The sequence below is a fragment of the Pleurodeles waltl genome, chromosome 1_2 (assembly GCF_031143425.1).
Source record: "Pleurodeles waltl isolate 20211129_DDA chromosome 1_2, aPleWal1.hap1.20221129, whole genome shotgun sequence".
In the NCBI taxonomy this organism is placed as follows: Eukaryota; Metazoa; Chordata; class Amphibia; order Caudata; family Salamandridae; genus Pleurodeles; species Pleurodeles waltl.
This window is the reverse complement of record NC_090437.1, coordinates 806,696,526-806,708,897: the sequence shown is the minus strand read 5'-3', so window position 1 is coordinate 806,708,897 and position 12,372 is coordinate 806,696,526.

Below are 12,372 nucleotides of genomic sequence, written 5' to 3'. Positions count from 1 at the left end.
CTTTCCAGCATTTTGCAATGCTTTCTTTCTAGGGAGAGTTCAGGGGAGAACAATGGTGCTGATTGAGCGAGCCTTTGTTTACCTTTCACTTTTTCAGGAGCTACAACATCCGCAACGTCAGAAAGCCATTGCTTTACTACCATCTTGTCCTTATTAGCATCTCCCAATAATATGGAAATTGCACAGAACATGGTCAATAAATACTTATATACACAAGATAAAAAAATATAAGGAAATATTCCCTGTAGCTTCCTCCCCAGCCCTGCCAATGATTACGCAACACAGGGAACTGAATATTGCACGTCTTTATTCTTCTGCATTCATTGCACTCTGCTCTAACGCCTACATCACACTTCTACAGAGTCCATTCAGAGCCAAAATGGTTCCGTCATAAAACTCACAAGACACTAAGGCCCTCATTACATCCCTGGCGGACGGCAGTCATTTGGGGAAAGGTACTGCCAACAGGCTGGCGGTACCTTTTCCCAAATTATGACTTTGGCGGTTTGGCTCAAGCCAAACGCCAATGTACCACTCCGTCTTCCAGGGTGGTAACGGCCGCTGGGCTGGAGACTTCGGTCTCAAGGCAGGGGGCCATCACAATCCCACCCTCAGGATTATGACCCCGCCTAACGCCATGGTTTTCGTGGCAAGCATACTGCCACGAAAACCATGGCGGTAGGCACTATCAGCGCCAGGAAATTCCTTCCCTGACACTGGTGGGGTCTCCCCCCCACCACTTCCCTTCCCCAGAGTCCTCCCTCACCCTTCCCCTCCCTCTCCCGCCCCCTCACATTTACACACCCACATGCGCACACACACACACTCATACACACACACATAACCACATCCACCTACGCATGCACACCTACATATCCACACACCGCAACACACACTAACATACATTGTCACACACACACATTCACAACACACAGCATACATATACACTCACATTCAGTCATTCACGCACTCATTCCACGTGATTCACACACGCATGCACGTATCCAAAAACAGACACACAACCCCCCCACACAACACCCGCACACACCACCCCCACCCCCCTCTCATGTCAGAGAACCCGACTTACCTGCTTGCAGGGGGTCCTCCGGCAGGAGACAGGATGCGGCGCTGCTGCCAGCAGCAGCGTCCACCAGCAAAACACTGCCAGGCCGTATCATGGCTCATGAAATGGTAGATGGTATTTTGCTGGCATTTCGGGCAATGAAATGGACAACGGGGCTCTGCCTGGGGGCCCCTGCACTGCCCATGCCAAGTGCATGGGCAGTGCAGGGGCCCCCAGGGGCCCCCTGAGTCCCCTTACCGCCAGCCTCTTCCTGGCGGTGCAAACCGCCAGAAACAGGCTGGCGGTAGGGGAGTCATAATCCCCAGGGCAGCGCTGCTTGCAGCGCTGCCCTGGTGGATTATCACCGCCGGGGCAAAAATGGCGGTATACCGCCGGGGCAAAAATGGCGGTATACCGCCGGCCCCGGCGGTGCCAGCCTGTTGGCGGTGCTCCCATCGTTTTGGCCCTGGCGGTCAAAGACCGCCAGGGTCATAATGACCCACTATATCTCCTCTCTTAAAAGTGATATTCTTTCCATGTCGCTTCTTGTCCGCATAGGCTTTAATTTTCTGCTTTTTAACCATGTCTCCTGTACGAACCATGTTCTCACTTCTTTCTCTCTTGTTGGTCAATTGAGGTAACTTGGTTGTCATTGCTCTCTCGAACATCAAAGTTGCAGGACTTTCACCTGTGGTTGAGTGAGGTGTTGAACGATAAACTTGTAGTGTAGAATTAAATGCAGTTTTCGAATGAGCTTCTCAAGAGTTGCATACTGTACTATTTTCTTTAGCATACTCATAAAATTCTCAATGAGTCCACTGTCCTGCGGCCACAAGGGTGTACTATTTAGATGCTTCATATTCAGATGCTCCAGTAACGCTATGAATTTTTGACTTTTAAAAGGCAAACCATTATCAGACATTAAAATGGCTGGCTCACTCTATGTTGCAAAGATGCCATTTAGTCTTTCAATTATGCATTTCTGTGTTTTGGATGAAAGATTTTTGACTAATGGAAAAAAAGAACATTCATCCACAATAACAATTAGGTGATGTCCATTGTTGAATGGACCAAAAAAGTTGATGCCTATCCTCTCCCATGCATGCTTCGGGAATTCTCACATATTCAGATTATGGTGAGCAGAATTTGTAGAGAGACAGTTGCATAGATGACAGGTTTAACGTTCCTTTTCAACCCTCTCATCTAAATATTGAAACCAAACTTGGCCGGGAAGAGCTCTTTTTGGGGCACCAATACCACATTGTCCTTTGTGACCCACCTCAATTATCTTCTGTCGCAGACTCTCTGTAGTCAGGATTCTCAACCTTCGCAGTCTAACTCCCTCCTGAGTAATGGACATTTCATCTTTGACATTTCTGTATTTTTGATATTCACCATCATTGATGAGAGGTCGAGTGTGTTGGTTCCATGACTGATGTGTAAATATGTCTTTTATCTTCAGCATGTCACTATAATCAATCAATCAATCAATTATTTGTTAAGCACGCTACTCACCCAGTAGGGTCTCAAGGCGCTAGAGGGTGAGGGGGGATGCTACTGCTCGAAAAGCCAGGTCTTGAGATGCCTTCTGAAGGTCAGAAGGTCCTGGGTCAGAAGTAGGTTGACGGGGAGGGAGTTCCAGGTCTTGGCGGCGAGGTGGGAGAAGGATCTGTCACCAGTTGTGGTACAGTGGATGCTGGGGACGGTGGCGAGGGCAAGGTTGGCGAAGCGGAGCGGGCGTGTCGGGATGTGGAAGTTGAAATGCTTATTGAGGTAGGCAGGGCCGGCGCCGTGGAGAGCCTTGTGAGCGTGGACCAGGAGTTTAAAGATGATCCTTTTGTTGAGGGGGAGCAAGTTAAGGTCTCTGAAATGTGTTCGTGGCGCAGGAGGTGAAGGATGAGTCGTGCTGAGGCTTTCTGAATGCGCTGAAGTTTTCTCTGGAGCTTGGTCATTGGTCCCGCGTAGAGTGCGTTGCCATAGTCCAGTCTACTGCTGACGAGGGCGTGGGTGACCGTTCTTCTAGTTTCAATGGGGATCCATTTGAAGGTCTTGCGAAGCATGCGGAGGGTGTTGAAACATGAGGATGGGAGGGTGTTGACTTGCTGGGTCATGGTGAGTGATGAGTCCATTATGAAGCTGAGGTTGCGTGCATGGGTGGTGGGAGTTGGAGCGGCTCCTAGAGTAGCAGGCCACCAGGAGTCGTCCCATGCTGATTTGTTGGAGCCGAGGGTAATGATCTTGGTCTTATCCAAGTTCGGCTTGAGGCGGCTTACCTCTATCCAGTTGGCGATGGTGTGAAGTCCGTTGTGGAGGTTGGTCTTAGCGGTGGCGGGGTCCTTCGTGAGACGATCAGTTGTGTGTTGTCCATGTAGGAGATGATGTTGAAGCCGTGGGACCGGACGATGTTGGCAAGTGCCGCCATGTAGACGTTGAAAAGGGTGGGGCTGAGAGAGGATCCTTGGGGTACTCCACAGATGGTCTTGGTGGCTTTTGACAGGAATGGGGGGAGGTGGACTCTCTGAGTTCTACCAGAGAGGAAGGATGTGATCCAGTTCAGGGCCTTGTGGCAGATTCCAGCATCATGGAGGCCTGTGTGAAGTGTGTGGTGACATATGGTGTCGAAGGCTGCCGAAAGGTCAAGGAGGATGAGGGCCATGGCTTCACCTTTGTCGAGCATGATTCTGATGCCGTCGGTAGCAGCGATGAGAGCAGTCTCGGTGCTGTGGTTCTTGAGGAAGCCGGATTGGGAGATGTCGAGCAGGCTGTTGTCCTCCAGGAAGCGTGATTGTTGGATGTTTACTATCTTCTCGATGACCTTCGCTGGGAAGGGGAGTAGGGAGATGGGTCTGTAATTCTTGAGGTCGTCGGGGTCGGCCTTGGGTTTTTTGAGCAGGGCGTTGACTTCGGCGTGTTTCCAGCTCTCCGGGAAGGTGGCGGTCTCGAAGGAGCTGTTGATGATCGTGCAGAGCTGGGAGGCGATGATTTGGCTGGCTGTATTGAAGACATGGTGATGGCATGGGTCAGGGGGTGATCCGGAGTGGATGGTGCCCATGGTCTTGGTGGATTCCTCGTCGTTGGTCTGGGTCCAGGCACTCACGAGGTTGGTGTGGTTGGGTGCATTGGGGTTGGTGACGGCAACGGTGGTCGTGGGGATCGGGGAGGCGAAACTGCCGTGGATGTCCATGATCTTGTGGTGAAAAAAGGTGGCGAGGGAGTCGCAGAGATCTTGCAAGCGGGGTATCGGCGGAGCAGGACTTGGGGTTTGTGAGTTCTTTGATGATGCTAAAGAGCTCCTTACTGTTGTGTGTGTTTTTGTCGATTTGTTCTTTGAAGAATGATCTTTTGGTGGTCCAGATGAGCTGGTGATGCTTGCGGATGGCAGTCTTGGGGCGGCATGGTTGCTCTCTGTTTGTTCTTGGCGCCCGATCTTCTCGGTTTTCTGGCACTCCCGCTTGGAGGCCTGGAGGTCAGCGGTGAACCAAGGTGCTTTCTTGCTGGTGCGCAGTGGCTTGTGGCAGTGATAATCTGGGCTACCAAGATTACAGTTGGCATATTAGATATTAGAATGAAATTAGTGTAGGCTTTAGTCATCTTAGATGGAGTGCGTTGCCCTTGTATGGACACTCTGGAAAAGTAGTCGGCAGGGTTTTGATCTTTTCCTGGATGATGCACAGAAGTATAATTTAACTCTTGAATTTGTGGTTCCCATTGTTCTGTTGTGGGTTCATTTTAGCATCTAGCCTGGGTACATTTATTTAGGCTTCAGGCCTGTGGCCTGTGCCCTTTTACCCAGAAAAATATTTCATTTAATTAATTCATTATATTATATTTTAGAATGGCTTATTTTTGAATCAGCTCTGTTAGAAATGGGGTCTTTGGTTGGCAGTCAGGTTACACCCATCCAAGCAAGGACCCTCAGTCTAGTAAGAGAAAGTCAAACACAATCCAGATTATCTTGTGCCCTCCCTCTGGAGGCTTGGCACTGAGCAGTAAGGCTTAACTTAGAAGGTAATGTGTAAAGTATTTCTGCAACAAATCATGCAATAACACAGTATAAGCACCACAAAAATACACCACACAGGTTTATAAACATACAGAATATTTTTCCGAGTAGATTAAGGTCAAAACTATCAAGATTTGTTAAATACAAGTTGAAATATCACTTTTGTAATAATAAATAGGCCCTCATTCTGACTCTGGCGGGCGGCGGGAACCGGCATTTGGCCGCCATAAGGCCAAAATACCGCTTCCCGCATTCCGACATTCCTGCTCGGCCGGCGGGCGCTAGCCAAGTTAGCGCCGGACAGCCTAGCGGGAATGGGGGCCGCAACACAGGAGCCGGCTCCGAATGGAGCCGGCGGCGTTGCGGCGGTGCGACGGGTGCAGTTGCACCCATCGCGCTTTTCACTGTCTGCTAGGCAGACAGTGAAAAGCTTCATGGGGCCCCAGGACACCCCTTACCACCAGCCTCTTCCTGGCGGTGTAAACCGCCAGAAACAGGCTGGTGGTAAGGGGGTCAGAATCCCCAGGGCAGCGCTGCTTGCAGCGCTGCCCTGGCGGATTCGCCCAGCCGGGGCAAATACGGCGGGAAACCGCCGGCCCCGGTTTTCTGACCGCGGCTTTACCGCCGCGGTCAGAATGGGCTTGGAAGCACCGCCAGCCTGTTGGCGGTGCTTCCGTCATTCGTGGCCCTGGCGGTCTTGGACCGCCTGGGTCAGAATGACCCCCATAGTCTTTCGTCCTTAAAAACAACAATAGTCTCTTGCGAGCGCAAAGTACCTGGTTTGCATCTAAATTACCCGCATGGGACCACAGAGGAGGCGATGCATGGCAAACATGGAGGTGTGCGTCGGTTTCTTTGGATGCACACATACATTGTGTCAATGCTTTTCCACATAGCAAGGGCTTTGTGTCAATTTCCAGCGAGCAGGCTTGGATCCACTTCGGGTATTTGGACACCCCAGGGACGATGTGGAGAAATCCTGGGCATGCAGGAAGAAGTCACAGGAGCTGCATTTATCGGGTGGGCGATGTGGGGAAATTTCTGTTGCACGGCAGGCGTTGCATTGATTCCTCTCACAGGACGTCGGGTTTCGTCATTCCGGCTCGGTGGTGTGTCAATCCGGTGGGCCGTGCGTCGAAGTTCTGGTCGCAACGCAGGCGCTGTGTCGATCTCCACTTGGGGATCCGGGCTGCGTCATTCCGGTTTGGCAATGCAGTGATTTCCTCACCGCAGGGCAGGCTGTGGGTTGATTCTGGCCGGCTGTGCGTCGATGTTTGACACACAAGGAGTTCTTTGCAGAGATTAAGGGGGTCATTCTGACCCCGGCCAGGGTCGGCGGGAGCACCGCCGACAGGCCGGCGGTGCCCCGCAGGGCATTCTGACCGCAGCGGTTCGGCCGCGGTCAGAAGAGGCAAAACGGCGGTCTCCCGCTGGTTTACCGCTGCCCTTAGAATCCCCCATGGCGGCGCAGCTTGCTGCGCCGCCATGGGGGATTCTGACACCCCCTACCGCCATCCTGTTCCTGGCGGTTCGCCCGCCAGGAACAGGATGGCGGTAGGGGGTGCCGCGGGGCCCCTGGGGGCCCCTGCCGTGCCCATGCCTATGGCATGGGCACGGCAGGGGCCCCCGTAAGAGGGCCCCGAAAAGTATTTCAGTGTCTGCTAAGCAGACACTGAAATACGCGACGGGTGCAACTGCACCCGTCGCACCCCTGCAACTACGCCGGCTCAATTCTGAGCCGGCGTCCTCGTTGCAGGGGCATTTCCTCTGGGCCGGCGGGCGCTCTTTTGGAGAGCGCCCGCCGGCCCAGAGGAAATGTCTGAATGGCCGCCGCGGTCTTTTACCCGCGGTGCAGTCATTCAGCGGCGGTACCCTGGCGGACGGCCTCCGCCGTCCGCCAGGGTCAGAATGAGGCCCTAAGTCTTTTTGGGCCTTACACTCCAGGAAACAGGAGGCAAGCTCAATCCAAGTCCTTGGACTGCACTTCTCAGCAGAGACAGGGAGCAGCAATGCAGCAGGGCAACCGCAAGGCAGCAGTCCTTTACAGCAAAGCAGTCACACAGTCAGGGTAAGTCATACACAATCCAAATGATCCTGTGCCCCCCCCTCTGGTAGCTTGGCACTGAGTAGTCAGGCTTAACATAGAAGTCAATGTGTAAAGTATTTGTGCAATAAATCATACAATAACACAGTACAACACCACAAAAATACACCACACAGTGCTTAGAAAAATATGTATTTATATGATAAGATGCAGGTCAAAATTATTAAAATGCAATATATATATTGAGATAGCACTGTAAAAGGGATATAAAGTGTCTTAGGTCTTTCAAAAGCAATAAACGTCTCTTTCAAGCACAAACTACCTGGTTTGCGCGTAAAATTTCGGCATAGAACCGCAGAGGAGGAGATGCGTGGAAACAAAGGGGTGTGCGTCGATTTCTCGGGACGCACATGCTGATGCGTTGTTTAGTTTTCACGCAGTGACGGCTGTAAGTCAATTTCTGGCGCTCGGTCATGGATCTTCTTCGGGTTGCGGGGTTTTCAGACACCCTGGGGACGATGCATGAATTTTCTGCACTGGCAGGACAAAGTCACAGGAGCTGCATTGATTCAGTGGGCTTTGCGTCCAATTTCTACTGCACAGCAGGCGCTGCATTGATTCCTCTCTGGAAGTCGGGCTGCGTCACTCTGGCTTAGCTGTGTGTCGATCCAGTGGGCTGTGCATTGAATTTCCGGTCACTGCGCTGACGCTGTGTCGATCTTCTTGATGCATAGTCGGGCTGCGCCTTTCCGGTTCGGCGTGCAGTGAATTTTTCACCACGGTGCTGGCAGTGCGTCATTTCTGGCAGGCTGTGCATCAAATTTTGCCGCACAAGGAGTCCTTCTTGTAGAGATGAAGTTTTTTTGGTCCTGCGACTTCAGGCAACAGGATGCAAGCTCTATCCAAGCCCTTGGAGAGCACTTCTCACCACAGCCAGATAGCAGCAAGGCAGCAGGGCAACAGCAAGGCAGCAGTCCTTTACAGAAAGCAAACAGGTGAGTCCTTTTGCCATCCAGGCAGTTCTTCTTGGCAGGATGCAAGTTCTGGTTCAGGTTCTCTTCTCCAGGAAGTGTCTGAGTTGGTAGGGGAAGAGGCCCTGTTTAAATACCCAAATATGCCTTTGAAGTGGGGAAGACATCAAAGAGTGGCTTAGAAGTGCACAAGGTCCCCCTCAGTTCAATCCTGGCTGCCAGGGTCCCAGTAGGGGGTGTGGCAGTCCTTTCTGTGAGGGCAGGCTACTGTCCTTTGACATGTAATTGTCAGGCCCTCCACCCTCCCAGCCCAGGAAGACCCATTCAAAATGCAGATGTATGCAAGTGAGGCTGAGTATCCTGTGTTTGGAGTGTGTCTGAGTGAACGCACAAGGGGCTGTCAACTAAACCCAGCCAGACATGGATTGTAAGGCACATAAGGATTAAAGTGCAGAGAAATGCTCACTTCGGTATTTCTAAAATAGTAATATTAAATCCAACTTCACCAGTCAGCAGAATTTTGTATCACAATTCTGGCCATAGTAAATATGACCTTCCTACTCCTTTCAGATCAGCAGCTAGCACTCAAACAATGTATGAGGGCAGCCCCAATGTGAGCCTATGAGGGGAGCAGGCCTCACAGTAGTGTAAAAATGAATTTAGGAGTTTTACACTACCAGGACATGTAAACTACACAGGTACATGTCCTGCCTTTGCCTACACAGCGCCCTGCCCCAGGGGTTACCTAGGGCATACCTTAGGGGTGACTGACATGTAGAAAAAGGGGAGTTTTAGGCTTGGCAAGTACCTCTAAATGCCAAGTCGAATTGGGAGTGAAACTGCACACACAGGCCTTGCAATGGCAGGCCTGAGACAAGGTTAAGGAGCTACGTAAGTGGGTGGCACAATCAGTGCTGCAGGCCCACTAGTAGCATTTAATCTACATGACCTGGGCACATATAGTGTACTTTACTAGGGACTTACAAGTAAATTAAATAGTCCAATTGGGTATGATCCAATGTTACCATGTTTAAAGGGAGAGAACATTTGCACTTTAGCACTGGTTAGCAGTGGTAAAGTGTGCAGAGTCTTAAAACAAGCAAAAACAGTTTCTAAATAGTGGAGGGAGGCAGGCAAAAAGTTAGAGGTGACCACCCTAAGGCTGTCAGGTCTAACATGTGTCCCCCTCAGCTGAAAGTTGGGAGAGCTACCCAACCTCCTGGGAGCTCTCATCACTAAGGCGGAAGTATCTGGAGAGAACATCAGCGTTGGCGTGGTCATTCCCCGGGCAATGCTCCATCATAAAGTCCATCCCCTATAGGCAAATGGGCCACCTTAAGAGTTTAGGATTCTCACTCCTCAGCTGCATGAGCCGTCTGAGGGGCCTGTGGTCTGTCTGAACCCAGAAGTGAGTCCAAAACAGGTATGGTCTCAGCTTCTTCAGCACCCAGACCACAGCAAATGCTGCTCTCTCAATAGCATCCCACCTCTGTTCCCATGGTAATAGTCTGCTGCTAATAAAAAATACTGGTTGGTCTAGGCCCTCCTCATTTAGCTGTGCTAGAACAGCCCCTCTGCCATGCTCTAAAGCGTCTGTCTGCAGAATAAATTACTGGGAGTAGTCAGAGGCCTGGAGCACGGGGCCATGCACATGGCTTCCTTCAGGGTATCAAAGGCTTTCTGACAAGCCTCTGTCCAATTCACCAACCTAGGTTGCTTTTTGGAAGTAAGTTCTGTCAAGAGTGTCACAATAGAACCATAGCCCTTGACAAACCTACGGTAGTATCCAATGCGGCCTAAGAAGGCTCTCACTTCGGTCTGTGTTCTAGGTGGTTGCCAGGCCTTGATAGTTTCAGTCTTGTCCTGGGGTGGCTGCACCTTGCCACCACCTACTAGGTGTCCTAAGTACACCACTGAACCCTGCCCAATCTGGCACTTACTAGCCTTGATGGACAGGCCTGCCTGTTGCAGAACCTGAAGCACCTCCTTGAGGTGGAGCAGGTGTTCCTCCCAGCTGGAACTATAGACAGCTATGTCATCTAGGTAGGATGTGCAGAAGGCATCTTTGCCAGCTAGGACCCCGTTAACAAACTGTTGGAAGGTAGCGGGGGCATTCTTCAACACATACGGCATCACCCGGAACTGGTAACGACCATCTGGTGTGAAAAATGCAGATCTCTCTGTAGTCCCCTCAGTCAAGGCGATCTGCTAGTACCCTGATGTGAGATCAAAAGTACTGAGGAATTTGGCAGCACCTAGCCTGTCTATGAGATCATCAGCTCCGGGTATGGGGTGAGCGTCAGTCCGTGTGACTGAGTTGAGACCACGGTAGTCCACACAGAACCGGAGTTCTGGCTTTGCACCGGGTGCAGCAGCCTTAGGTACCAGCACCACAGAACTGGCCCAGGGACTGCTGAACTTCTCAGTAACTCCTAGGGCCAACATCTCAGAAACGTCCTCCTTGATGCTGACCTTTACCTTATCTGACAACCTGTAAATGTTGTTCTTTACAGGGGGACTGTCTCCCATGTCAATATCATGGACACACAGGTGGGTGAGTACAGGAGTAAGGGAAAACAGGGAAGAGAACTGCTCAAACAACTCATAGCAGTCTCCGCTCTGATTTAGAGTCAGGGAGGCAGAGAGATTGACACCATCCACTGACCCATCACCTTCTTTGGCAGAGAGGAGGTCGGGGAGAGGTTCACTCTCCTCTTCCATGCCCTCATCTGTCACAAGGAGCATACTGACCTCAGACCTCTCAAAATGAGGCTTGAGTCGGTTATGATGGAGAACCCTTAAGGGGGTGTCTAGGGGTCTTGAGGTCCACTAGATAAGTGGCTTTCCCCTTCTGTTCCTTGATCTCAAATGGGCCAGACCAGTGGTCCTGGAGAGCCCTAGGCTCTACTGGCTCCATTACCCAAACCTTGTCTCCAGGTGAGAACTCGACCAGAGTGACCTTTCCGGTCTTACCACTCCTTCATCACCTCTTGACTGGCCTCAAGGTTACTCCTGGCCTGCTTCCAAAAACATTGGGTTTGGTTCAAAGGGCCAGCATGTAGCTGACCATATCCTGGGGAGGTGACTTGGGAGCTTTCTCCCAGCCCTCTTTAACTATGCTTACCGGTCCCCTGACAGGGTGACCATAGAGAAGCTCAAAGGGGCTGAACTCCACCCCTTCCTGGAGCACCTCCCTATGAGCAAACAGAAGGCATGGCAAAAGGACGTCCCACTTATGCTTCATGGCCTCAGGTAGGCCAATGATTATGCCTTTAAGGGTCTTGTTGAATATCTCAACAAGCCCATTGGATTGTGGATGATAAGGGGGGGTGAACCAGTAAGGTCACCCCACACTCATCCCACATGGACTTCATGTATGCAGACATGAAGTTTGTGCCTCTGTCAGACACAACTTCCTTAGGGAATCCCACATGGGTAAATATTCCCATCAGGGTTCTCGTCACCACCGGTGCAGTCACTGTTCTCAGAGGGATTGCCTCTGGATAGCGGGTGGCATGGTCTACCAAGACCAGGATAAACCTGATGACCAAGGCAGTTTTGGGGTCCAGGGGACCCATGATGTTAATGCCCACCCTTTCAAAGGGGGTGTCAATGATGGGGAGTAGGATCAGGGGGGCTTTAAGCCTTTTCCCTGTCTTCCCACTAGCCAGGCAGGTGAGGCCAGCCCTGCAGAAATTATCTGAGGCTACCATCATTCTAGGCCAATGAAAGTGGGTGACAAGCCTGGCAAAGGTCTTGTCTTGGCCCAATGTCCTGCTAGGGGGATGTCGTGAGCCAGATGCAGTAGGAAGGCTGGTAACACTGGGGGACCACCAGCATATGTGTTGCCCCAATGGCCAGAGATGTAGGCTCACTATAAAGGAGATCATTCTCCCAGTAGATCTGCTGATCGCCAGAGGCTTCACCAGCAGCTTGGGCTGTGGCCTGTTGCCTCAGACCCTCAAGGGTGGGGCATTCCTTGTGCACTTTGCAGATTTCTGCCCTGGTTGGCCCATCATGTACTTGCCAGCCAGCAAATTCAGGCAGGTTGCCGGGTCAGCTATGTCCTCTCTGGTTGGCTCAGGGGCCTCCTTCTCCTCAGGGGCCCCATCCACCACCGTGGGAACATCTGAGACAGGGTTCCCGTGCCTCTTGCCCTTCCTCTTTGCAGCTGTCTGGGCCATTGTTACAGGCTCCAGATGCCCTTGACTCCCTTCCCGGGCAGCCATGCACCTTGTGGTCATGTAGACCCACTCAGGCAAACCTAACATCTCCAGGTGGAATCTGAGCT